The sequence below is a fragment of the Kryptolebias marmoratus genome, linkage group LG15 (genome assembly GCF_001649575.2).
Source record: "Kryptolebias marmoratus isolate JLee-2015 linkage group LG15, ASM164957v2, whole genome shotgun sequence".
Classification (NCBI taxonomy): domain Eukaryota; kingdom Metazoa; phylum Chordata; class Actinopteri; order Cyprinodontiformes; family Rivulidae; genus Kryptolebias; species Kryptolebias marmoratus.
Window position 1 is genome coordinate 34,442,916 of NC_051444.1, and position 26,828 is coordinate 34,469,743.

Here is a 26,828-nt window from a genome sequence, read left to right on the forward strand (position 1 = left end):
AGATGCCCGAGCCACCTCAACTGGCTCCTCTCGACGTGGAGGAGCAGCGGCTCTACTCTGAGTCCCTCCCGGATGACCGAGCTTCTCACCCTATCTCTAAGGGAGAGCCCAGACACCCTGCGGAGGAAACTCATTTCAGCCGCTTGTATTCGCGATATCCTGGATAAAAATAACTGATTCATAATTCATCATCATAACAATGACAATTTATCCCATGCTGTCTAATAACTTTACCTAATGGAAACATAGAGTATTGATCCAAGCACTGAACCCTGAGGAACTCCATGACAAACTTTGGTGAATGAAGAAGATTCATTTTTAAAATTTACAAACAGGAATCTATCAAATTAATATGATTTAAACTTTCAGAGCTGTTCCTATGATCCCAATGTCATGTTCAAGGCTCTATAATAGAATATTGTGATCAACTGTATCAAATCCAGCACTGAGATCTAACAGGATAAATATGGACACAAGTCCACTGTCAGAGGACAGGAGAATATCATTGGTAACTTTCAGCAGTGCTGTTTCTGGTCTATGATGAGCTGTAAGACTGAAACTCCTCAAACAGATTATTTTTGTCCAGATGTTCACACAATTGATTTGCAACTATTTTCTCCTGAATTTTGGAAATGAATGGGAGATTAGATATAGGTCTATAATTTATTTATTAACCTTTATTTAACCAGGCAAGTCCCATTGAAATAACAGATCTCTTTTTCAAGGGAGGCTTAGGCCTGAAGGCAGCCTAACATGCATGATTTTAGTCTGTAAGCAGCACCGTGAGGCTGCCAGGCATGTGTGGTGGGATCTGCGATCAACACTCAGACTGTGATGTTACATGAGCAGAATCGCAGAGACTAGATGTGGTTCATGGACTCTGGGATGAAATGGGATAAATTTTGGAGAAAGTTGTTCGGTCGGATCTGGTGGAATAGACCTGGAATTTGGCTGTTTGGATTTGCCATTGAGAAACACCAGCGACACCACTTTAGTTCTTGCTGTGAGGGAACAGTGCTAACCACTAAGCCGTTGTTCTGCCCTAATTGGCCACAACTCCTGAATTAAGATCTAGTTTCTAGAGTAAAGGTTTAATTATATCAACCTTAAAGCTCTGTGGTACATAACCACCCATTAAAGACAAATTGAGCAGATCCAAAATGGGGATATTAATTAGAGGAAACATATCTCTTCGAACAATCTGGTTAGGATGGGATCCAGCATGATGGTTGATGGTTTGGATGAAGCTTTTATTGTTGACAATTCAGAGAGCTCTACAGGACAGAAACAGTCCAAACACAAATCAGGTTCTAGTCACCTTTCTCAAGCTTCCATGTTTCTTTCTAGATAACTGTTTTAAAGTACGTAATTAATAACTAAACCAAGAAGCAAGCTTTCTCTATCTGATCACTTTCTTCCTCAAAGGAGCAATTTTATCAAGTGATGTTTGCATTGAAGTTGTAATAATATCAAAAAGATCATCTAAGTTTCTGCTCTCGATTGTGTTACTCTGCAAGACAGAGGAAAATAATAATGGAAGAGGTTCTTTAAATTTGGCTACAGCTTTCTCTGATAAACATCTACTGTAATGACATTTTCTCTCAGTGGCTGTATAATCAGTCAGTGTAAACCCAAAGGTTATTAAAAATGGTCAGACAGAACAGCATTTTGTGAGGATTTATATTTAGGTGCTTACTCTCAATGCCATATGTCAGAACAGATCAAGAGTATGATGAAAAGAATGAGTAGATTTGTGAACAATTTGAGTAAAACCAGTTGACTCTATTAAATTATTAAAGGCCAAGTTTAAGCTATTGCTTTCAACATCTACATGAGTATTGAATTTCCCCCACTCTTATGACTATCAGTATTCAATAATTAGTCAGACAGAAAAATCTGAGAATTTAGACAAAAATTAAGAATAAGGGCCTGGTGAACGATATATAACAACAAGTGAAAGGGTTTTTTTCTGATTTCCATTTTGAAGGAGAAAGACTGAGGGTCAAAGACTCAAAAAGATTATAACTAATAATTGGTTCAGCATTAATCAATAATCCTGACTGAAAAATAGCAGCTAGTCCTCCAACTCGACATGTAGATAATTAGCAGGAATGGATTCATTTATACTGACAACATCCTCCTGTTGTAGTCAGATTTCTGTAAGACAAAACAAATCAATATGATGATCAGTTATCAAATCATTAAATAACAGAGACATAGAGGAGAGAGATCTTATGTTCAATAATTCACATTTAATGATTTTTTTGTTCTTGTGAAGTAACTGTGTTTATTTTTCTAAGATTTAATACAGCAAAATGGAAATGGAGTGGCTTTAACTATGGCGTAAAGCTGTTAAAAATAATTAATCCTGTCCAGAGCAGCTTTGTGTTTGTCACTTGATGAACTAATGGGTGTGACTGACACTGAGGCAGAAAGATGTAAAATATCAGTCATAAATTGCTTTTTTTTCTTTTTATGAACTTGTTTGTCTTTTGGTTCAGTTTTGATGAGGAAGTTAAAATGCATCTATCAGCGGGTCAGTTTAATGTGTTATAAGTGTGTGTGTCACACCTGTTTGTTGTTCATTATTTCATGTGCTGACTGAAATTTAATGTGACTTTGAAAAGTCATAATAAGAATTAGAAATGTGAAAAGATGTTTGCAGCTGGTATGTTTTATAATATTGTAAAATATGAAACTATTCCAGATTAGTTTAACATCTTTTTTATTGTTCTCCACTTCTGATTTATTCCTTGATTTTTAGAGATGTTGCAGGTCCAGTAGAGAGTGAAAATACAGAAATATTTGTTTACATTTTCCTCCCTGCAGTCTGTATCTAAAGCATACAGTATTTGACTGGTCTGGAGTTCAGAGGAATGTCTAATTTTGTTGTCTGTGTGCAGAAATGTGATTCACCAACTCTTTGAATCTGTCGACATAATTTCCATTTTACCTCCTGATTAAAAGCCTGAGTATTTATGGTTGTCATGTATTAATCACATTTAAAATAACTAATCTTTTTAACAAATTATTATCTGAAACAGTGCAGTAGCTCATTAGCCATTTTTCTTTTTTCTGAGCAACAAACTGAGTTGTTGCTGTGTAAGCTTCCCATGCTAATAATAGTTAAAAGAAACAAATGCTTTTACTTTTCATCTTTCTGTTTGGTATGTTCAACTTAACAGGAGGGGAAATTTTTCCTTTACCTGAAAGTTCAACCTTAATTTCTTTATCAAAATAATAAAACAATAAAGTGAACAGTTACAAACCTTTATTTGTAAAATGAAAAAAAAATGGTAGTTGTACAACAGAAATAATAACTACAAGAACATTGTGAGAATCACACAGACAGTTTTTCTGTAAAAACTGGCAACAATGTAATCATAAATGCACAGTCTTACATAAAAATACATAGTTTTGTCAATATATCAAACTCTGTGCATGTACACACAGCTCTAGCAAACATTTATGTAAGATAATTACCTGATATGCAGATTCGTGACATGTTTACTTGCATGCAGGAAATAAAAAAACAAACAAATTCCCATGTAGCCCTATTTGTTCCACATGGGCAGTTCAACTTTCACTTCAAGCATGAGTCCTCTACAAGGGGCCTGGGAGCTTGAGGGTTCTCTTCAGTATCTGAGCTGTTCCCAGGACTGAGCTCTTCTGGACAGAGATCTCTGAGGTTGTTCCTGGGATCTGTTGGAGCCTCTCTTCCAGTTTGGGGTCACAGCTCTGATGACCACTGGTGCCACTGAGGCCTTGACTGTCCTCAACTTCTCTATTTCCTCTTTCAGTTCTTGGTCCTTCTCAAAATTGTCATGCTCCTTCTTCCTGATGTTACAGTCACTTGGGACTGCTACATCTATCACCAGAATGTCCGGTTGGTTAGCCATCACCTGTTTGTCAGTCTGTATCTAGAAGTCCCACAGTATCTTAGCCCTGCCATTCTCCAACACCTTAGGTGGAGTCTCTCACTTTGACTGTGGGACCTCCAATTCAGTCATTCATTCATTCATTCATTCATTCATATTCGGTACAGATGTTCCTGTACACTATTCCAGCCACTTGGTTATGGCGTTCCATGTACACTATGCCTGCCTGCATATTACATGCTGCTATTATTTGCTGGACTGTCTCAGAGGCATCTTAACACAGCCTCCATCTTGGGTCCTGCCTGGTATGATAGAACCCAGTCTCTATTGCTGCTGTGCTGCCATGATTAATACCTATCTGCTGTCCTTCAGTCCAGCCCTTTCTAGGCATTTTGTTGATATCAGCCACTTCCTCAATCTGCCGGTGGTACATGCCCTGCAGGGGCTTATCTTTCCATGAGGGTTCCTCTTTCTCCTCTTCCACACTGGGTTCGTACTGCCTGAGACACTCACTTAGCAGATCATCATTGGGGGCTTTCTTCCTGATGTACCCCATATGTGTTGATAACTTGGACTATGTTCTTACCATTCAGCTGCCTCTTCAGGACCTGCCTGACTCTCTGTAGGTACTTGGCTGTGGCTGACTTCCTTGTGTCTGTCCCATTAGCAGCTGGTTCAGTTGTTCTGTCCAGGTCTTCATGGAGAGCAGTCAGTTTCTTCAGCCAGTCGGTGTGGATCATGTCAGGCCCTTCTGCAGTACAGCTTTTCATTCCTGAGACTCTGTCTTGGATGTCTGCCACTGTTATGGTTACTGGTTTTTGCTCTGGGAGGTTGGTGTGTTCAGATCTTAGATCCTGAAGCCATGGGGCATTATCATTGTGTGATGCTGTCAGGATTTGGGTTTTCTTTGTGTTTTTGTATTCAGGTTATTGCTTTTGTTGTCTTCATGTTTGAGTTTATTGTTTAATTTATTCAGTTATCTTTGTTAGCCTTGTCTTAGTCCAGTTCTTGTTCCCTGTCTTTGTTTCCTGTCATCATTCACTTCTCCACAGTGCCGCATGCACAATGGTGAGTTGTTCTGTTGGTAACCTGTCAGTTTTTTCTGAAGCATGAGGAATACAGAGTTTTAATTATTGAAATTGACTTGTTTTATACACAAACAAGATACTGATATTTTCACAACCTCTGAGCAGATGAGGTTCTGAGAGACAACCCCCCCCCCCCCCAGGTTGGGAATTACTGCTTTAAGACAGCCTTTGAAATATTCAGTGTTTAATTTACCACTATTACATTGGGATTAAACTCCTTTATGTTGATGATCAAGTCATGGACTGCTGTTGGTTTTATAACTTTGCTGGAGTCCAAATAAAGGTTTAAAAGCTCAGAATTACAGACCTATATAAAACTAATTTAGCATCAGTGGGTGCAGCATCTGTTCTCAGATGTTTCGGTCAGTCCAAAGGTAAATTATTTGTATTGATTCCATCTTCAAAATAAAAATGTGTGTGTTTTATCTCAGTATTTGTTTTCTCCACCTGCAGTGTAAACCTGAGGTTTGCTCGAGGGGTGGGGCGTGGGGGGGATTTAGGCTCTAATGAGCCCCCCTCAGCCCTCTCCTTCTCTTTGTTTACCTGTATTTATTGCCCCTCTGAGGCCAACACAGATCCAGCACTTAGGCTAAAGATGAAGTATTGATTGTCCATGAATGTCCCTGTCTGAGGGAAGGAAACAATCTAAATGAGCTGAACCCGGTCCAGTAAGTTGGTGAACTCTGGAAGTAGAGACACCAACTTCTCTTCAATTGGTGTCTGTCTGTGTTTCTGCATCCATTTGAGGGTTTTTACCATCCACCCCCAAAAGATTGTAATGGCAGAATTTACTATAGGGTAACACCTATTGTTTATAAGTCCTGATAATGTTATGACTTCTGTTCCAAGTGCCATGGGTTCTCACAGAATGAACTTGTTTATAGAAGTGATGTTGAATTTTCTCCTCATGGGAACCAGACTGACTTACTTTTCCCTAACTCCTCCTTCTGGTCCAGTATTTCAATATCTTTAATAAAAGCTCCTGTGTTGACTTGGAGGAGGAGAGCTTTGATTCGGAGCTTCCCTGTTCAGACCTGGGACTCTAATATTGATTCCTAATTGTCTTTAATGCTCTCTATATTTTGTGCAAAACATATAAATAAACCTGTTTGCGTGATTTCATCTAACAGTGCCTGGAAATTCATTTATTGCTGCCCCAACAAGATGAAGGCAGATGATAATGTTTTTGCCAATGCTTGCATGTGTTCACGTGTTTCTGTTAGCCAAAAAATCTCAATAACCATAGGTCAGATTTTATTTGAATTTTTAGGAAATAATTAGTAGATGCACATCTGCAACTCATTAACTTTTAGAGTCAGTCCAATTCAAGATGGCCACCTCAGCCAACTGACCTTAGAAAACACAAAACAGTTATAACTCAGTGCTCAAGGTCTTTGCCTAAAGGCAAACTGTAATAAAAAAAAAACCCTGACATTTCATGAATGTGATTTATTCAAACAGATCCACACAACATTGCAGGGACCTCTTTTTTTTTTTACCTTAAATGTAAACAAACTGTTTTTACTATTTAAGTCAATAATTTCAGAAGTAGATGATTTATGGGGCGGAGTTGCTGTCCTGGGTTCATGACGAGCGCTGTGCCCCAGCCGGCCAAGAATGCTGCTATTGTCTGGTTGTTTACTAGTTGAAATGGAGAAAAGAAGCCTTTTATGTATATGAAGAAATGCTGGAAGACTTCAGGAGTAATGGACATTCAAACATACCAGTATGAACCTGAACCAATGGCTGGATCTCTGTAATCAGATGAAAACTCTTCAGATTTGGATTCTGATGATCACAAGGACCGTCATGGTCGACTAAACAACATGCATAACGACCAAGTTTGTAACGTGGAAGGGTGAGAACCGATTACATCCAGATCATTGTCATGACATCAGTACACAACACTGCAAATCAACATAACGACGGCAGGAGAGAGCTAATGTTGCTAACTCAAAGCTAACTGGATGCTAACTCTTAAAGAGTAAGAGTAAGACAAGGAACATCAGTTTCAGACTATGACATTTGTTTAATCACATATGGATTGTTGATATTTTTTCATCAGTAACAAACTGCTCTGAATCACAAACTGATCTCAGGCTGTCGGCCTGTAAGCAGCTCAGACCTTTAAATGACCGTGCACATTTACAGTGTGCTCACAACGTCACGCTTGAAGTAAAACTTCCTGATTCTCGTCTCCTTCTCTGTGGCGATGTCCTCCTCTCCATTTGCCTTTCTTTTAAAATTAAAAATAGTTGGGTTTCTCTTTGAGGTGGTCTGAACCAGAGTTCTGATAATAATTCCCACATCGGAGCTTATGAATCCAAATCTAAGGAAGGTTTTTATCTTTTGGGAAGCCAAAAAATGAAACTCCAGTGGTATTTTATGTCCTGTTCGAGCAGTTACTGCACTCACTGATGAATGGCTGAATTCTCATGAACCTCAGTGACTCTGAGGACGTCACACATCGGGGGAATCACAGAAAAAGCCAAAAACACCCAAGTTGTTTCTTCAATGTTCGATATAAAAAAAAATGTTTTTGTTTTTTTTTTGAAAATTTTACAATAAGCATATTTTATGCTTTTCATTCAATTGATGTTAGCTTCAAAACATCTGTTCAGCTTTAAAACATTTGCATTAAGGCAACCCTTTTTGTTTGTTAGCAAAATATCGCAAGAACCAATGAATGGATTTTATTGAAACTTTCATAAAATTATCACTGACTGTACAGATTACAACCAGGAGTCAGTCTAATTCAAACCAGAACAAAAGTGGCTCTAACTCAGTCGATTTTCACAGATATTGAACTAAAGTGTGATGTGGAGTCATTCACAGACATGTGAGCGTGACACATGTAGTTGCACATGACATTTTCCATGTTTGACTAAAACGGCTACAGCTCCGTCATTTCCTAACACAAGATGATCTTCTAAAACTCTGGTACGAAAGGCTGCGGGGCATATGCATTCCTTCAAGGAATCGATTTAGCAAATTTCAACATGTTTTTCCTTAGTTCAGCTGGAGCTCTTGTTTTAGCTCAAATCCAAACACTGCTCATCACCAGCAGAATGTAATAAGTCATAAAGAAGCTGCGCAGTGAGACAGATTCTTTCCGATGTGAACATCAGGTTTGTTGATTTTACTCGATTGGTTAGAGGAGATGAATCCTGTGGTCATGTTTGCTTCCCACAGGTTTGTTTTTTTGTTCTTTGGTCTTATAATCTCTTTAGCTCAGCATGAGAGCAGCACTCTTCATGATGTTTGGTGAATATTGAGAGTGATGAGTGCAGTGAAAGCCTTTCACATGTGAACATGTGAGCTGCTGGATGAGTGAACTGAGGAGAGAGTCACGCTGTCAGTTATTGATGAAAACCATTCAAACACCAAATAAAGAACTTTAATGAAACAACTTTAACATGTGTAAAAAATGTATCTTTCAAGTGTCAAACAAAACCATTTTTGACTCAAAGATTCATCACATTTATTTTCTTTTAAAGCTTTACCCTGATCACTGAGGGATGACATTTGGATCAAACCATTCAGAGGTCATTAGAGATATGGGATTATTTTGGAGCCAGACTAAAGGACAATTTCTCCCCCTAATGTGCTTCCACAGAGCAGCTAGGGCGATGTGCGAGGGCCACTCAGATTACAAAATAATTAATAGGAAGGATTTTTTTGTTTCCACGTTTCAAGATGAAATGTTGAGGACAAAAAGTTAAAGAATAAAGACGAACTGATCAAAATAAAGGTATTCTTTTTAAGATTAAAAAAGGAATCAAAAGTCACAGACTCATGTTAGCCAAATGTTTTGTAGTGACTTTAGATTTCAGAACAGGTTTCAGTACAGACTCTGAACCTGAAAGTAGCTTCTCTAAGTTCGTAGTGGTTTAGGCTGCAAGATGGGAACAAATACATTAATGTAAGCTGTCAACAACACATCATTCACAGAAAATCTTTTTAAACCACCTTCTGTTTAATTTGTTGCATCCAAATTTCTATTTTTGCAGTCTATATTGGTTTTACCACAACGAACACAAAGTACTTGTTGAATTTTCTCATGTTTTAAGGACAAATTGCACATCATACTGCAATAAGCCACGTTTTCAACTAACAGCTGTTTGAGAATCACTCTGATGGAGCTAACATCTTTCTTATATTTAGTATTTTTGATTGATTCAACTAAAAAAATTATTAATAAATAGGTTAAAATATAAGTTTAGGAGCCTTTTTAAGCCTAAATGAATTTACATAGAGTTAAAAAAATTCCTCTAAAAATGTATGAGCTGAAACTGAGAGAAAAAGTAGCCAAAGTCCAAAGAAGATCTTTGAAAAAGCTTCAGAAAGTCTGGAGAAGGGTTGATCCAAACCACTTTAAATGGTTCCAGGAAAGTCTTACTGCTTTGAAGGAAAAAAATAAAATATAGATTAAGACTTTTAAACAGTGCTGTATCCATATTTTGGCTCTTGGTGAAAGAACTGAACTCAGAATAAATAAATGTTACATTCTGCAGAGTTTAAGATAAAAATATTGATTATATGATGCAGCAGTTATGATTTCTGCACAAAAATGAAGGAGCACGTTTATGTGGTTTCTCAGAGACAAGGTTTTATTTGACATTTTCAGAATATATTTTTGTACAGCTTAGAGGTAAGAACACAAATCAGAGTATATTACCTGAAGATGTGGATCGTACACAAGTTGTTTGTGTCGGTGAGGACACTGAAAACATTTTCTCTGTAGCTGAGCAGATTAGCTGCTGCAGAATCAGAGCCTCAGATACCTTCGTTTTCCAAACTCCAGTGTGGTTTTATCTGTCAGGCGGGATGAAGTTTGGACAGAGTGAAGCAATGAAAGCCTGCAGTGGCAAAGACAGAAGAGGAGAAGCAAGAAGCCAAGGAGAAAAAGAAAAACAGTGGACAGATAAGGACAAATCATATTGAAAATTATCATGTCCTGTACAGAATATGATTATAATGAGAAAGATTACAGGACAAATCAGATAAAAAGGAAGAACAGTGCAGAGAAACACTTTTAGATAGTAAAGATTCTTAATAGAATCAGGCAGATGAGAAGCAAATTGCTGCTTCTGCAGTTTGAGAAGTGTATCATTTTGATCAACGGGGATTAATGAGACTTTCACCAACACCTGAGGTGACTAAAGTCACACTAGTTTTGTTATTGAGGTACTTTCCTGCTGCATATTTCAATCAACACAGACAATATAGATGGTATCAATGCAGCTCCTGTCTGAAACTCCAAAGTTCATCAACTTTATTTTTAAAATCTCAACAAGAATTTGGGACTTCCTTTCTAATAATTTACTGTATTTTCCACAGTATAGGGCACACTGGATTATAAGACACACTGTCAATGAATGCTCCATTTTCAAACTTTTATCACATATCAGCCGCACCTCCTGATTTTTGTAACTTAGCGCAGACTGCGCGCGCCGTGCTCCATTCAAAATGGACGATTTTGCTGCTCTAGCAGAGCTGGTTCGCCTGTATCAGCATTTATATGATCCCTCTTTGACACATCACAAAGATAATCAAACGGTTCAAAACTCACGGACAGATCCTGCACCGACAGAAGCATCGAGTATAAACGCCTCCACTGCTTGCTGAGGTCCGTGCACACTGGATTATATACTACAAAGAGCGACTATAACTGAGCCTCAATGCTGCAAGCTGTGCAGCTTTGTAGTTTACCAAAGTTGTACTGAAACATTATGACTTCTTACATTTATAAGGTGCTCCAGATTATAAGGTGCACTGTCATTTTTTGAGAAAATTGAAGGCTTTTATGAGCGATTATAGTCTGAAAAATACGGTAAGCCTGTGTTTCTCAAACATTTTAGCTTTCGGCCCACAATATAAAAGTGAAAGACTTAAAAAGTTAGAAACATTGCTAATAACCGCATGCCTGTTTCTATCACTTCCTGACAGCACTCCTAATAAGACAGACAGACAGAAACACAGAAAGACAGAACAGGGATGTAAACATCAAACAGTAAGAAAGCTAGAAAACCTGTTGGGGCAAAAATGAATCACAAACATAAAAAAACTGTTCTTTATATTTCTGCAGTGTTTTATGACAAGTTCAAAACACCCTTCACTGTCAGTTTTGCAAAGAAAATTTTGAGCTCAGATACAGTGGAAGTCAATAAGAGTTTGGATGTGTGCACGCTGCTTTTAGAGAAAACCATGTTCTACAGCAGTGAGAGACACACTGGGTGAAAACAGACAAAGAAATATATATATATATATATATTGGTGTGTAAAAACCATTTATAAAAGGTGTAAAGTTAGCTGGAGTAAGAGATCTTTAGACAACTCCAAAGTTAATGAGTGACATCATCAAAATATAACATTCTGTGGTAAAATCTCCAAAAATGATCAAACTGTGATTGTGTTAAAACCATTAAAGACCTCCAAATGTCAGTTCAGTCATGTGAAGTGCAACTTTCTGTGACCCGTTTAAACTTTGAATGTTTCTGCTGAGCTGTAGAGCTTTAAACAGGGTTGGGTTTTCTCATCAGCTTCACTGAAGTCCCAACGTTGTCTATGGTGACCTTTTTCAGCTCATTTGAACTGTGTTGTACAATGTACTGCTACTACAGCTTATAGCACACTATTCCTCTTTGAGATTCATATTTTGATGTTTTTTCCAAAGCTGGGGTAGGAGATGCATAAACCATGGAATAACAGACAGATGTTTATGAATTGACCCCCTTAAAGAGGGGCAGGAGTTTCTACAGGACAGTTTATTAGGATGATGCACTTTCAAGGAGTTTTATTTAGTTGGATTTGCTTTCTTTTCAGCATGTTTCATCTGAGCAACTGAAATAATTTTCATTTCAACTCTAATTGCATTTAAAAACTCAGCAGACACCAACGTCCTCCTTTAAACAAGTACTGCTGAGGTTGATAAAGGCGACAGTAACAGGAAGTTTGCTGATGACCCCTGAACTCATAGAGCTGTTTTTTTCTAATCCATCGTGTTTTCTGTGGGGTATTTTGGAAAAAAAAGTCAGCTGTTACCTTTGATAACAGACACTTGGATAGAGCCTTTACTCTGCTGTCTGTCTTTTACTTGAACATATGTGATGAACTCAGCACAGATCTCCATTTGTCACCATGGAAACCAACAATGTCCCAACACATTACATTACCAAGCTTTTTTTAACTGATGAGCTTCAAGCTGCTTCTTCACTTGTTTTTATGTCTCTTGTAATGGATGAACTTTGACAGTTAGACAGAAAAAAAAACTTTTTATTTTGCATAATGCATTTAGTTAAAGCCAGGAAGTGGAACATGTGTGGCCAGTTGGCTGTGTTTAACAAACCTGGACACCATCCCTGAAAATGAAAAGATTTAATACTCTCATGTGTTTGTCAGCCGTTCTAGCATCATTTCAATTTATTGAATAAACGAATGAATGAATGAATAATTGATTTATTTAGTCGTGCTAAAGAAAAATTTAAACAAATGAACAAACAAACAAATAATTAAACCCTTTATGGCTAAAAAAGTAAAAGGCTCCTTTCAATTTCCCATGGATTCCCAGAACAAAACAATGTAAAAACAACAACCACACATGAACAAAAGAAAATAAATCATAAATATGAAATTGTGAGGATTTGGATTGTTTGTGTTTCTGTTTTGTTTTCTTTATTGTTTTTCTGTGGGTTTTTAGTTAGTGTTTTCGGTTTGGGTTTTTCCTGTTTGTGTTCCTGCTCAGTATTCACTCCTCCTCCGTCACTCTTTTGTCCTCCTTCTCACGCCCATCTCCACCTGTCCGTAATCATTTCCACTCACCTGTTTCCACTTCCCTCGTTACCCTCAGTACTCAAAAACCCGGTCATTTCTCCCACTAGTCGCTGGTTCATTGTTTTTGTTTGCCGTTTGCTGCTGTGCTCCGTACCTTATCACCTTGTTGTTCTGCCCACAACAACAACAAAAAAAAGCTGCCTTGTCAGCTTTTGTTTTGTTTATTTTGCAATGAGTCTGCGCTCAGGGTTCCTTTCTGTTGTCCACAAACCTGACAGAAATAAGAATGAATATACAATACAATATAAAATGATATTGTCTCTCTATATACATATTAATATAAATCATTATTACTATTTGTCATTAATAGTATTATCATTAATATAATAATTTAATTTCCATATATTAATATTATTGCCATCACCACAACTTATATTACTATAAAATATACTATAAACGTTGTTTGTAGACTGGCACAAGGAGCTTGAAGATTAATTAATTTTTGAATAAAAGAAAACAAAGGGCAGACATGGCAGCAAACAAACAACTAAAAACTTACAGACGCAAGGAGACACAAACAAGGACCCAGCAGAGAGAAAATGACCAGTCTGAACATAAAGGAATGAAGATAAGACTAACAGGTGAAGTGGTCGTGGCAGGCTGAGTGAAAACCTCTGATCTGAGGGCAGGCGGATAGTGGCACAAGGAATATGGAGCGCACAGGGAGCAGAAATACACAACAAAAACACACAGATTACAAGAAATAACATGAATGAAAACAATAAACCTAAAAGAAGAAGATAAAAGATTACTCAAAAAACCCCAAATCCTAACAAAACTGAGACAAATCTATAACTGACATTAGTTTATACTTTGCTTACTTCAAAAATTAAAAAACCCTTGAATTATAATTACTTTCACTTCATTTAAAAAACCTTTGAATGCAGGCAGGAAGGCTTGTTTTTAGCCCAATATAAAATTTCTAATCTTCTTAAATACCACTAAATATCACTACATTTTAAAGTATATGAATAATAATAATAATAATGAATAATGGATTTGCAGAAGCAAAATAACTGTGGATATTTATTATTGGAATTATTCTGTTCTGAAGTTTAATTACTATGTTAGTTTATAGACAATATCACAAACGTCTATGCAATAGGACATACTGTATGTGGCACTATAAGTGAAAAATAGAGCAAACAACTTCTACTTAAGTTTGGATCATTTTTATCTAATGTGTTCTATATGAGGCTTCCAACAAAGTTTTTCATCAACGATTATTCCCCCAAATTTTACTCTTTCAATTTCCACTCCATAAAGTTTCATTTTAATCCTAGCTCCACTAAACACCATACATTTAGTTTTACTTTCATTTAAATATATTTTAATAATATCAAACCATTTTTTCAATAATATTAGTTCCCTTTTTACAATACCAGGTTTTCCATATCATTTCCTGAATAAATTATTATCATCTGCAAATGTAACAAGTTTCAACTTATTAGATGATCTACAAATTGTTAGGGTTTGGGTTTATCTTGTGTTTCTTTTCTTGTCTTGTCTCTGTGCCTCAGCCATCATTCACTTCTCCTCAGTCTCTCTCATTTACCTGTCACGCCCAGCTACACCTGTTCCTAGCTTTGTCATCATCTCACCTGATTAAAACCCGGTCACTTTCTCCACTTCCTCGCTGGTTCGTTGTCCTTCTTCTCGCTGTCCTGGTCGTTATGTTGTGTGTTTCCCTCCTGAGCTTCCTGGTCCCTCGTCTCGTCTCTCCCCTCCTGTTTGTGAGTTTTGTTATTAAGTCTAGTTGCTGCCCCGTCAGCCTTTGTTTTGTTTCTGTTAATAAATTAGTTCCTTTTTTCAAACTGAGTCTGCGCTCTGGGTTCACCTTCTTTTCCACCCATCATGTCAAAAATGTCATTTAAATAAATTTTAGCCCCACAACCAAACCTTGTGGTACGCTGCAAATTACTCTTCTACAATGTGATTCAGTATTATTAATTTCAACATATTGAGACTGATTATTTATATAACCCGTCATTAGCTGTTTGGTAATACCTCTTATGTCTAATGTCCCACTTTATGTAATACTAAAGAATGATCAATAGTATCAAATGCTTTTACGTAAACCAATAAATACTCCTACAGTATATAATTTCTTATCAACGGCTGCCAAAATATTTTCTAGAAAATCCATTAATCCTAATGATGTTTACCTTTTTACTCTTAAACCTATACTAATCATCATTTAATAACTCATATTTCTCAATAAAATGATCAAGTCCACTTACAAATAACTTTAATATTTTTGAAAAATGAGGTAACAGAGACACAGGTCTATATTTTGATATAATATGTTTATCACCTTTTTTATAATTTGGAACTACCTTGGTAATTTTCATCTTATCAGGAAAAATACCTGATGAAAATGATCTATTACATACATAAGTTAGGGTAGCCAACAGGAATCCATGGTGGGTCCAGCTGGATATGTCCTGTCGGGTCAAGAGGGCTCTCCTGTGCCCTTTCTTCTTGTTGAGAAAATCTGACCTATTGCAGTGAGAGACTAGCTGACCAGATTCATAATAATTTAATTCAGAAAATATGCAAAAAGAGGCTCCAAAGAAAGAAAGACAATCAAAAAGCAGGACAAATGGAGGGGGGCGGAAACCCCCCCCAAAAAAACTTTAGTTGAATTAGTTTTAGCAAAGTAATATAGTTTATCTTAATCTGTTGAGCTGAGGTTCTTAAATCTTAGTTTAGTTTATGTTTATGTTAGCTTAATACACTGCCTGGCCAAAAGAAAAGTCACCACCAAAAAAAAGGTTACACACTCTAATATGTCGTTGGACCGCCTTTAACTTTGATTACAGCACGCATTCACTGTGGCATTGTTTCAATAAGCTTCTGCAGTGTCACAAGATTTATTTCCATCCACTGTTGCATTATTTTTTCACTAAGATCTTGCATTGATGATGGTGGAGTCTGACCTTCTCCAGCACATCCCAAAGATTCTCAGTGGGGTTAAGGACTGTCCAACATGTTATTAAAAACTGGAAGGATAGTGGGGACCCATCGTCTTCAAGGAAGAAATGTGGCTGGAAAAAAATCCTGAATGATCGTGATCAGTGATCACTTATGGATGTTTTCTTTCCTGATGGAATGGGCATATTCCAAGATGACAATGCCAGGATTCATCAGGCTTGAATTGTGAAAGAGTGGTTCAGGGAGTGAGAGACATCATTTTCACACATGGATTGACCACCACAGAGTCCAGACCTTAACCCCTCATCTGCAATCGCCACTCTTTCACAATTCAAGCTCGATGAATCCTGGCATTGTCATCTTGGAATATGCCCATTCCATCAGGGAAGAAAACATCCATTCATGGAATAACCTGGTCCTTCAGTATATTCAGGTAGTCAGCTGACCTTTGACCTCATTCTTTGAGCTCATCCTGTTGCTGAACCTGGACCTGACCAACTGCAGCAACCCCAGATCATAGCACTGCCCCCACAGGCTTGGACAGTAGGCAACACTTCACCTGCCTCTCTCATACTTGCCAACATTTGGGAATGTCAATGTGGGACAACATAGTGTGACCCCCCCTCCCCCCAACCATACATACACACTCACACATTCACATTTTAAGTATTACATTATCTGTGTTTAAGTCTGTCTGCCCAAATATATACAGTTGTATATAAAAAGTTTTGCCAGACTCTCAAAAGCTCTATTAAGGCATAAAAACAGTGAAATTAACACACAGTAGTTTTCTGTCCAAAACCTCAAGAAATACAAGTAATACAGTAACACATCAAAAACAGTGAAAATTATACTGTCTCTAATAAGTACGCAAACAGCCAAAAATGCAAGTACTCTAAAAAGGCATCAAAAAACATGAAAAATATACTTTGTCTAAAAAGGTCTCCAAAACAGCCAAAAATGCACAAACTCTAGCATACTTGCCAACATGAAAGGCAGCAGGACATACACAGTCCTTCAAGGAAGGCTGGGGCTTTAATTTATTAATTTATTATGTCTGCAAATCATTAAAAACAACAAAAGAAGGATTCTTTTTATTATTTTGAAGATAAAATATTCATCATTAAGCATATTTGATGTGATTTTTTTGTTTGATGTTTTCAACAAATAAGAAATAAAAGAGGTAGTTTTATGGATCTACACCAGCGGTAGCCACTATGTCAGTCACCTGCAGGACATGTTCTAAGGACAAATATGGACATTTGTTCAAAGCTGTATTTGTTTTTCTTTCTTTTTTAAAATCAACTTTCAAATTAATGTAGATTTGAAAACGACAATGCTGAACATACTTTTTTAAATTAAAGTTTTTTAGCTCTTAGCGCTGGCCTGACCTAAAAAAAAACATTAGTTCAGTTTCAACTTTATCATGATTTCATTTATATTATCTCAGCTTATATGTGTCTTATTTAGTGTCTCATGTTCTAGATATGTTTAGTTTCATGATTTCATTTAGATTATCCTAGTAGATATTGTTGTGTGTGTTTTGACTTGGTATTTTTGTGTTCACATGTTGTAAAGCACTTTGTATCGCCTTGTTGCTGAAAAGTGCCATATAAATAAATTTGACTTGACTTGACTTAATATCTTTACCTAATGCATACTTGCCAACCGTCCCGCATTGGGTGGGCCAGTCCTGCATTTAGCCCCCCCTGTCCCTTGTCCCCCATCACTCTGTGCGGGACAGCCAAAAGTCCCGCATTTGGCCCTCACGCCACACTTTGTATTTCTCACACAAAAAAACACACACACACGGCCTTTTTGTCACTTTAACTCTATATTTAGTGAGTTTTCAGATCCCTCTATCATTTTTTAAAGCAACTAGCGACAAATCTGGTTACTTTGGCATCTAAATGTGTGAAAGCACTCATTCTGCAGTGTACCGTAAGCCCCGCCCACTTCCCGAAGCACTGACAGCTGTCAATCTCCCAGCAGAGAGGAGACCTGCTCATCTGATGACAGAGAGCTAAAGATGGAGAGGCAGAAAGATAAAGATGGAGGCAGGAAAGAAAGCTTTTCAGAGTGGTTGAAAGACAGCAGGAAGTTCTGAGCATCAAGAGGAGGCCTGGAAATGTTCAGGTTAGCTAAAGCTACTAATTACTAATAAATAACAAGTTACAGCTGTTTACTGATCAGTATTTACAATATAACAGCTGAGAGGATGGAGAGAAAGATCAAAACTTGAGAGCAACTATGATATGTGTTTAATTCAAATGAATTGATCAGAATTCAGGAAAATCCTGTTGAATCTGTGATGTTAGTGTGTATTTCTGGGAGTGATGTTTTAAAGACATGATCAGCTGATGAATAGATAAGCTGTTTATATGCAACTGTATATATTTGGGCAGACAGACTTAAACACAGATAATGTAATACTTGAAATGTGAATGTGTGTGTGGTTGGAGGGGTGCAGTGGTGCCCGCTTTACACTATGTTGTCCCACACTGACATTCTCAAATGTTGGCCAGTATGCTAATGAAAGCATATAAAAGTAAGAGTATTGGTCCAAAATGTGAACCCTGAGAAACTCCATGACAAACCTTGGTGTATGAAGAAAACTCATTACTAACATGAACAAACTGAAATCTATGAGATAAATATGATTTGAACCATTTTAGAGCCGCTCCTGTAAAACAAATATTAATATAGCAACAACAGTTATGGTACACACACAAGTAGGATACTGTACAATATCATAACAACAGCGGGACACTTTTCTAGTCCACACAAGATATTATTGCGTGAGCATCAAAACTGTTTCCCATACACATAAGAGACCTTTTAAAAAATGCTAACATCCTGTTAGCGCTGTAAGAAAGACACAAGAGTTAAAAAACAAAAAACAAAACTTGATTATCCTGAGCAGAACATCCTTTTCAAAATCAGTGTGAGTGAAGAGTAAACCACTAAGCCTCTAATACTACATCAGCCCTCATTTATAGAAGGCATTTAATATTACTGCCAAAATACCTGTTTGTGCCTTATTTATTTATTTACCTTTACAAACATTGTACTGTGTTGTTCTTAATAAAAATAATGAATGAAACAATACAGTGAAAATATTGAATGTTTATAAATTTATTTGTTGGGTTTATGTGTACAGATTAGACTTTATTATTATGGTTTTAAAAGTGATTACACGTTTTCATTTATTTCTTTCTATTCTTAATAATCAGAGGCTGACGGAGCAGACTGTTTTTATTGTTCTATCAAAGTAGAGACTCAGTTTGATTGTCTAATTAAGAAAGCTCCTTCCAAAGGAGCAATGTGGAGACAAAATGTCACAAAAACAAGTCAACATTTTTTTAATTAACTGTAATTTACCAAGAAAAAGTGGTACGCAGGTTTCAGATATTCCCAGTGATACACCATGGCAATGTTGAACTCTACTTTACAAAAATATGGAAAATAATTAGTTTAAAAGAAAAAACATCAATATTTGTTTAAAATTGCTGTGAATTTGGCTCATATGTGGTATAATTATGTTAAATTCTGGTGTTTCTTTCATCCACAGACATGATAATTTATACAAACAGAGAAAAGAGTTCACGATTTGTTCCAAATGTTACATTTGTGGGGGTTACTACAAATGTGATGCTATTTAAAGATGAAACACGTCACAGTTTTCTAAAAATGATGCAAAAGTGATCATTTGTAAAAAGATATAAACAAGATGATTTTGAACAAAATGCTACAAATGTGCTGTATCATAGAAAACTGTCAGGAAAGATTAGCAGAGATGTGATATCTGTCAAATGAAAGAAAGAGTTAATCTTGCATTTTTACGTTACGATCATTGATTACTTAGCTGCATTCTCGGTTCCAACCAGTGAATTGCCTGGCAGTATCTTCCCTTATGCTCAGGTTCAATATGTTTGAATTTTTACTTGTATTTGACAAATTTGAGGAGTATGAAAACTAGACATATTTGAAAAGTGTAGCAAACATAGTCAGAAAACAATGTTTCCATGTGACATGAAAGCATCAGTTCCCCTTCATCAGAGGCAGAAGTGACAGAAGATATGTTGACTTTTGTGCAGCTTCCTCTCTGCCAGGGATCTACATCAGGACCATCTCTGAAGTGCCGTGGCTTTTTGTCTGTAAGCTTATGGCTGAAAGTGGCAAACTACCACCTTTCCTTGGGGCTTCAAAACTATTAGGTTTACTTGTTGTAAGAATCAAAACCGTGTGATCAGATCGTCTCTTTACCTATGAAGATTATTTATTATTAATAATAATAATAGTAATGCTTTTTTTCTGAACAGTATTTTAGGTGTTTTATCACCTGCAGCTGAAGGTAAAGGTTGTGTGTGTTTGTCTGTACAGTTTGCCTCCCATATCTCATGAACTATTGGATGGATTTTAATGGAATTCTAAGAAAGTAAAACTTTTACAGTTTACCTGACTCAAGATGACTGCCAGAAGCCAACTGATCAAATACTAAAATGGCTATAAATCAGCCAATTTTACAGCTATTGAGCTAAACTTTGGTGTAATAGTAGCTGAACTTTGCCTCCGACACAGACTTCATGAGAAAGAACAACTTCTTTGCTTAAAACCGTAAAACTATTAACTGTTGGAGTCAACCCTGTTTGTCTGTTAGAAAAGTATCTGAATTCATTGGATGGGCACTTGGATGTATATCTGCAACTGATTACCTTTTAGAGTCAACTCATTTCAGGACGGCCACCACAGCTGAACAATGTTAGCCAACACAAAAAGGCCACACCTCAGTGAGTTTTACAGATATTGTTGTGGTTGAAGCTGACAGTGATTTACAACATACTGTATATATACACATACAACATATTATATATTGCCTAAGATTGTGCTTATTGTCATTTTAAAGGTTTGACCAAAACAGCTACCACTCCATCATTTCACATCATAAGATGATCTTAGTCTAAAACTCTGGCATGAAAGGTGGCGGGTGATATGGGCCTTTAATTTAATCCAGAAATAATCAGATTGCCCATTAGGACTCTAACTAGCACTAAAATTCAAAGTTCAGGGAAATAAAAGCTTCAGCATGAAATTCAAAAGCACGTGAAGGCATTTGTGTTCCTGGAGATACTGACTTGTTTTGGATAACACTTGTTGATGAAAGGCAGCAGATAAATAACTCATAGGTGGAGATAAACAGCAGGTGAACGAGGTTAACATCCTTTGTAAGGAGACAAAAGGGAGGCGAGGATGCAGGTTGTATTTGGATGTGACATTTTTCTCGAGGAGATGAGTTTTCAATTCACACCGGTGCAGGAGCAGGGACTATGCATGCCTGAATGGGACAGGAAGGTCATTCGTCCTTTGGGAGACAAAAAGAAGCCAATTCAGCAAGCAATTGACTCCAGAAAAGGAGGAACTAAGCCCCCCTTTAGGAGCTGATAGGCTGTTCTAAGCTGAAAAGGAAGGACACCTGCACACCCCACCCCCGGGAACAGAGTTCAGTGTGGCCTTTCATGAAGATTACCTCCATTAGAATTAGACACCAGGACTTAGTCATTCTCACTGTTTAGTGTTTTTATCTGAGGGGTCACCAAGTTCAAGGGCTTCAGCAGGAGAGCTGGCGGTCTGTTAAAGTCTCACAGGAATCCATTCTCTGTACCTACCCTGCAGAAAAGTCCAAACACAAAGTCCAATTAATGGACTTAATTAGGAGCTGCGAGGAGATAAAGAGTCTCTTCATTGGACGGATATTCATGTCCTCTCTCAGTGTCAGGTACCTGTGAATTATTCTGGGACCGACATGAACATTCTCTCAGGGTAAACATGAATTTATTCTTTGTTTTGGATGCATTTCTCCCTGCTTTTATCTTTTTTCTCAGCCGGAACATTTATTTCTCTCTCCTGTCCTGTCTTCTATCAAATAGAAGTAAAAATGTGGACGCAGTCTGCAATTTGTCTGTGTTTTTGTCATCTGGTGTTTTTAAACTCATTTTTAGCTCTGTGTCAGTTTGTTTGCATCGTGTTTTTCAGTGATCTGACATGTAGCTCATCACTGAGCATGCAGGAAGAGTAACAAACCACCTAAACATAACATCAGCATGTCCGGTAAATATCAGACTTTGCTATTTATTACCTTGGTAATCTTTCTACAAAACATCCTAACCTATTAGGAATAATTCTACAAAATATAATGGGGAAAAAAACCTTGATTTAAACCATTCCAAAATTATAAAACTGAAAACTGGTGCATGTATATGTATTCACTCCCATTCCTTACAGATTCCAACACTACAGTGCCTTGCAAAAGTATTCACCCCTTAAATGTTTCCTGCTTTTCTTGCAGTCCTAAATAAGTTATGATCACTTTAAATTGGCCTTTACAAAAAATAAAAACAACTTTAGTATCAAAGTCAAACTAAGTTTCTACAGAGTAATACCAATTAAATAAAAAATATTTGATGTAAAATGAGTAATTACATAAATATTTAAGCAATTACACATTGCACAAGATCTTAACTTACAGTCAAGAGTCATGAACCACTTCATGAATTTTAATAAAACTTACAGGAAGTATGACTGGATGAACATCTACAACTGCTAACTTTTAGAGTCAGTCTTGTTTAGTATGGACACTACAGTAGTCCAACACCAAAATAACTAAAACTCAGCTTATAAATATTGAGCTAAAACTTGATGTGGTAGTAGTTAACAGTAATTCCCCAAACCTATTTCAAGTGCTAACAGACACTGCATAAAGGTTTGACCCAAACATTTATCATTCTCTCATTTCTTATCCTAAGATGATCTTAGTTTAAAACTCTGGCAGGAAAGATGGTGGGGGATGGTGGGGGATATGCATTCCTTCAAGGAAGGCAAGGCCTGTAATTCATATGAATCAGAGGTGTGTAAGCTTTACAGTGAAGACCCTCTCTTACCCCTCCATCCACCCAAATAAATATGTATATTATTGTATTTATACACCAGAATGTGAGTGAGTCATGGCTCATCAGTTTCTGTGCTTCACCAGCTTGTAAAGTTGAATTATTTTTCAGTGATGCTGCTCCATTAGACTAGAGCAAGTTTGCATTAGGCAGATACTTCAGCTGTTTGTGATAGTGCTGCTTCAGGCTGGAAGGTTAATGAAAACCTTTTCACCTCCCTCTCAGATGGTCTCACAGGACATGAAAAATTCAACCATGCTTATAAAATGATTAGTTTCTCTTTATTTAAAACCTGACGCTCTAATCTTTATAATGTTAGGAAACAAACTCTAAGGTCAGTTATTTTTTGATTGCTTTGTTGATTCTTTTTTAATCTAAATTTGGAGCCTTGTGCTCCGTCACTCTGACACATGCTGATGATTCCCACTGCTCTCCATTAGCACCAAGTTCATCAGGCAGCTAATACCTCTTGCCTATGTTAGAGGGGGTGAAACTGGTAGGTGAGCACCATTAGCTGGAGGTGTCCTGAGATTTCAGTCCATCTCTGAACCTTATTCAGTAAAAGACGTCTGAAAAGTGTATTTTTTTATTACCCAGCAGACAGAGTTCAGCAGGTCTTTTAGTGCAGCTCTGTGTCGAGTTCTTGTGGATGAGAAACAGAAGAGAGGACGAGATCCTGGAAATAATTACAAAGGAAGTATCTGAACGTGTAGGACGAGATGTCCCAGGTTTATATCCTGGACAAGCCTTCAATTCATATATTTTACCAAAAGACAGACAAGAGTTGATTCCAATAGTTAATGCTAAAGTTTTAAACATAAATCTTGTGCAATGTGTAGAGCATGAAGTATGTGTCAGCTACTACCACACCAAAGTTTGGCTCAGTATCTATAGAACTGATTAAGTTATAGCAATTTAGTGTTTTTAAGTTCAATTGGCTTTAGCAGTCATTTTGAATCGTTTACCTTAATCGCTTATAGGCCTTTTTGTGTTGGCTAAGGCTGGTTGTTATAAGGAGAGCACAACCCAGGTTGAAACTGAAGGGAAGCTCTGCACCAAGACTAAGTGATTACAAAAGTTTATTTCACACTTCAATACAAGTTTTATTTTACACGTGCAAACAATGCATACAGCAACATGGTACAAAGACAGTAGCAAAAAATAAACGTGACAGTTAACAAAAAATACAGTTCTAGCGGTGCACTTAAAAGAATTTACAGTTTCATAAAACAGTGTAACTGAAGAAGCCAAAACTGAGTTGTTAGGGTTTAAAGAAGCAAATACCAGCTAAATGCATTCAACATTTCATAAAAATTAAAAGAATCAAATTTGCTAGCTGAAAGCTTAAAGTAGCAAAAGAGCAGCTAAAGGTAGCAGAGCAAAAACTAAAAGAAGTATAAAAAGACAAAAATAGAGCTAATATACTGAGACAGATTTCAAAGAGACCTAAGTTTTGAAGGAACTGATCTCAGTGTTTTTCCACGAGGAAACAAAATGTAAATAATGTTAAATATTTTTAAAGGTGTAAAAGTTACAAAAACCCAAAGTGGTAGCACCTGTCTTCTGAACGAGTTAAACATTTCGATATATCCATCCATCCATCTTCTACCACTTATCTGTGGTCTGGTCGTGGAGGCAACAGGTCCAGGAGAGAAAGACAGACAACCCTCTCCCCAGCAACATTCTCCAGCTCCTCCTGGGGGATCCAAGGCGTACCCAGACCAGAGAGGATACATAGTTTTGGGTCTGCCCCGAGATCTCTTCCCAGCCTGACACACCAGGAAAACCTCCAGAAGGAGGCGTCCAGGAGTCATCTTAATCAGACTGGCTCTTTTTCATGCAAAGGAGCCACAGCTGTACTCCCAGCAGAGCTGATGGAGCTTCTCACCTTATCTCTAAGGATAAGCCCAGCTACCCTATGAAGGAAGCTCATCTCAGACACTTGTATCTGTTTTAATAAATGAATTGCTAAAAAAGCACAATGTATTCAGAAATAGTTATATTTCAAAAAATGTACAAAATAAATAAAAAGAAAAACAGTGTGAATCAGCATTCACACACTTATTAAAACTATCTAACCATCTCCAGTAGATGAAATCATACGGAGCAGCTGCCAGGGTGGGTCCAAAACAAGCCTAGGCAGGTATGATGTACGGTGGTGGGCAACAAAATAGTACACACGAGCAAGAATGCAGTTTTGCGAAACATGCACGAAAGTAGACTGCAATTTTCAAAAACGCAAACACAGCTCACTTATAGCAGACACTCAAAATTCAGTAAGAGTGGAACAGAAAATCTGCCCATTGTCTCACAACTTTGAGTCACCAAATAGTCTCCAGCAGTCATGGATGGATGATGGATGGATGGTTGGATGGATGGATGGATGGATGGATGGATGGATGGATGGATGGATGGATGGATGGATGGATGGATGGATGGATGGATGGATAACTCTCTGAGCAAGTTAGAAATTTCTACTGAAGGTATTGATTGATAACTCCACAAAACTTCACTTTAACAAAATGCAAACTATTCCTTTAATCCAGTTGTAGATTTTAAACATGCAGTACAATGACAATGTAAGAAAAGCCAATATGTTTTTTTTTGTCTGCTTGTTTAGAGTCACATTCCCGTTCACACATAAAAATTTGGTGTGGCTTTTAACACATTAATACAGCTGAAACGCATTTACTGTAAATAGACTGGAGCGCAGAGACAATCCAAGAATACATAATCTTTTTGTCCCTATTAAAATGTAGGTTTGACATGATTGTGGGATGAAACAAAGCAAAGACAACTTAAGAAAGCAATTTGGTTTGTGAATCAATAAGAAATCAATCTAAATATTTCGGTAAAATTTATGTAATTTTAGTTTAGATCTTGTCTAAAGTTTAAAGATAATTTTTTCCAGTTTGAAGCAAGCTCGATATTCCAGGAGCCATGGCTGACATGACTAAAGAATACTGGTTACAAATGCAGGATTAAAGACTTATATTGTTCCCTGTTTGGACCTTTTTCAAATGAAACCTGTAAATGGAGGGATGGATGGATGGATGGATGGATGGATGGATGTCTTTGTCAGTGTATTGTAAAAAGCAATACAGTTAAATTTCAATCTTCCGTGTCTTGTACATATCACACACAATATCATAACATTGGCCTGAAATATTTGAAACAAACACAATTTGACTTGATATAGGTGAAAAAATAGTAAAAACTTGTAAACTGGTAATTAAAGTTCTTGGAATAATCAAGTGCATTTTAGTGATTAGAGATTAGGGCAAATTAAAAACAAGCCCGTGATAGAGGTGGGGGCTCAGCAGCAGGCCTGAGGAGGTGTGTGTGTGTGTGTGTGTGTGTGTGTGTTTTATGGAGAACTTTTATAACATTTGTGTGCAAACACTGCTGTCCTTGTTTTCCCCCAGAGGTTTTACAGTGTGTTCACCAAGGCTGCAGCTCCTCTGGATGTTTCTCCTCCACCTCCTTCAGGTCCTGAACGATAAAACACAATCCAAGGGGACACTGATCGTCCTGCTTGACACAACACCTTCACGCACACACACACACACACACACACACACACACACACACACACACACACAGTGCTGACGAGTGGACTCACTCTGCTGCCAAGTCCAATTAACGGCTCCAGCAGCATCAGCATGCCCTCTGTGTTTGGTCAAAATTAATTTACCAACAAACTTTTTAATCTAATTTCTCCACAACCCCTGGGGGTGACTGGCTCTCCTCACTGCCTGGAACTGTGATATCTGTCTCCAACGACGGAGCTTCAGATCGCCCTACTTGTTGGGAGAAAAATGATCCTTCAGCATTTCCTCCAGGTGGACTAAATAACAGCAAGCAGCTCAATCCAAGCAGCATAAAATCTAAAATGTCACTCTTAAACACTAAGATTCAGCGCACATTTCCTGCTGTCAGAAGAGTCCGACTGTCTTGTTCCTCATAGAAAGCCTTTTTTTTCATCCATCCATCCATCCATCCATCCATTGTCTTCCACTTATCCGGGGTCGGGTCGCGGGGGTAGCAGCCTAAGCAGGGAGACCCAGACTTCCCTCTCCCCAGCCACTTGGGCCAGCTCCTCCGGGGGAATCCCAAGGCGTTCCCAGGCCAGCTGAGAAACATAGTCCCTC

At 37.5% G+C, this 26,828-nt stretch overlaps 1 protein-coding gene across 2 annotated transcripts in view; it reads left to right on the forward strand.

Moving 5' to 3' along the window:
• The window catches only part of LOC108249366 (multiple epidermal growth factor-like domains protein 11), a 254,217-nt gene that overhangs the window by 95,488 nt on the left and 131,901 nt on the right, over nucleotides 1–26,828 (forward strand). The gene's annotated exons all lie outside the window — the stretch shown is intronic.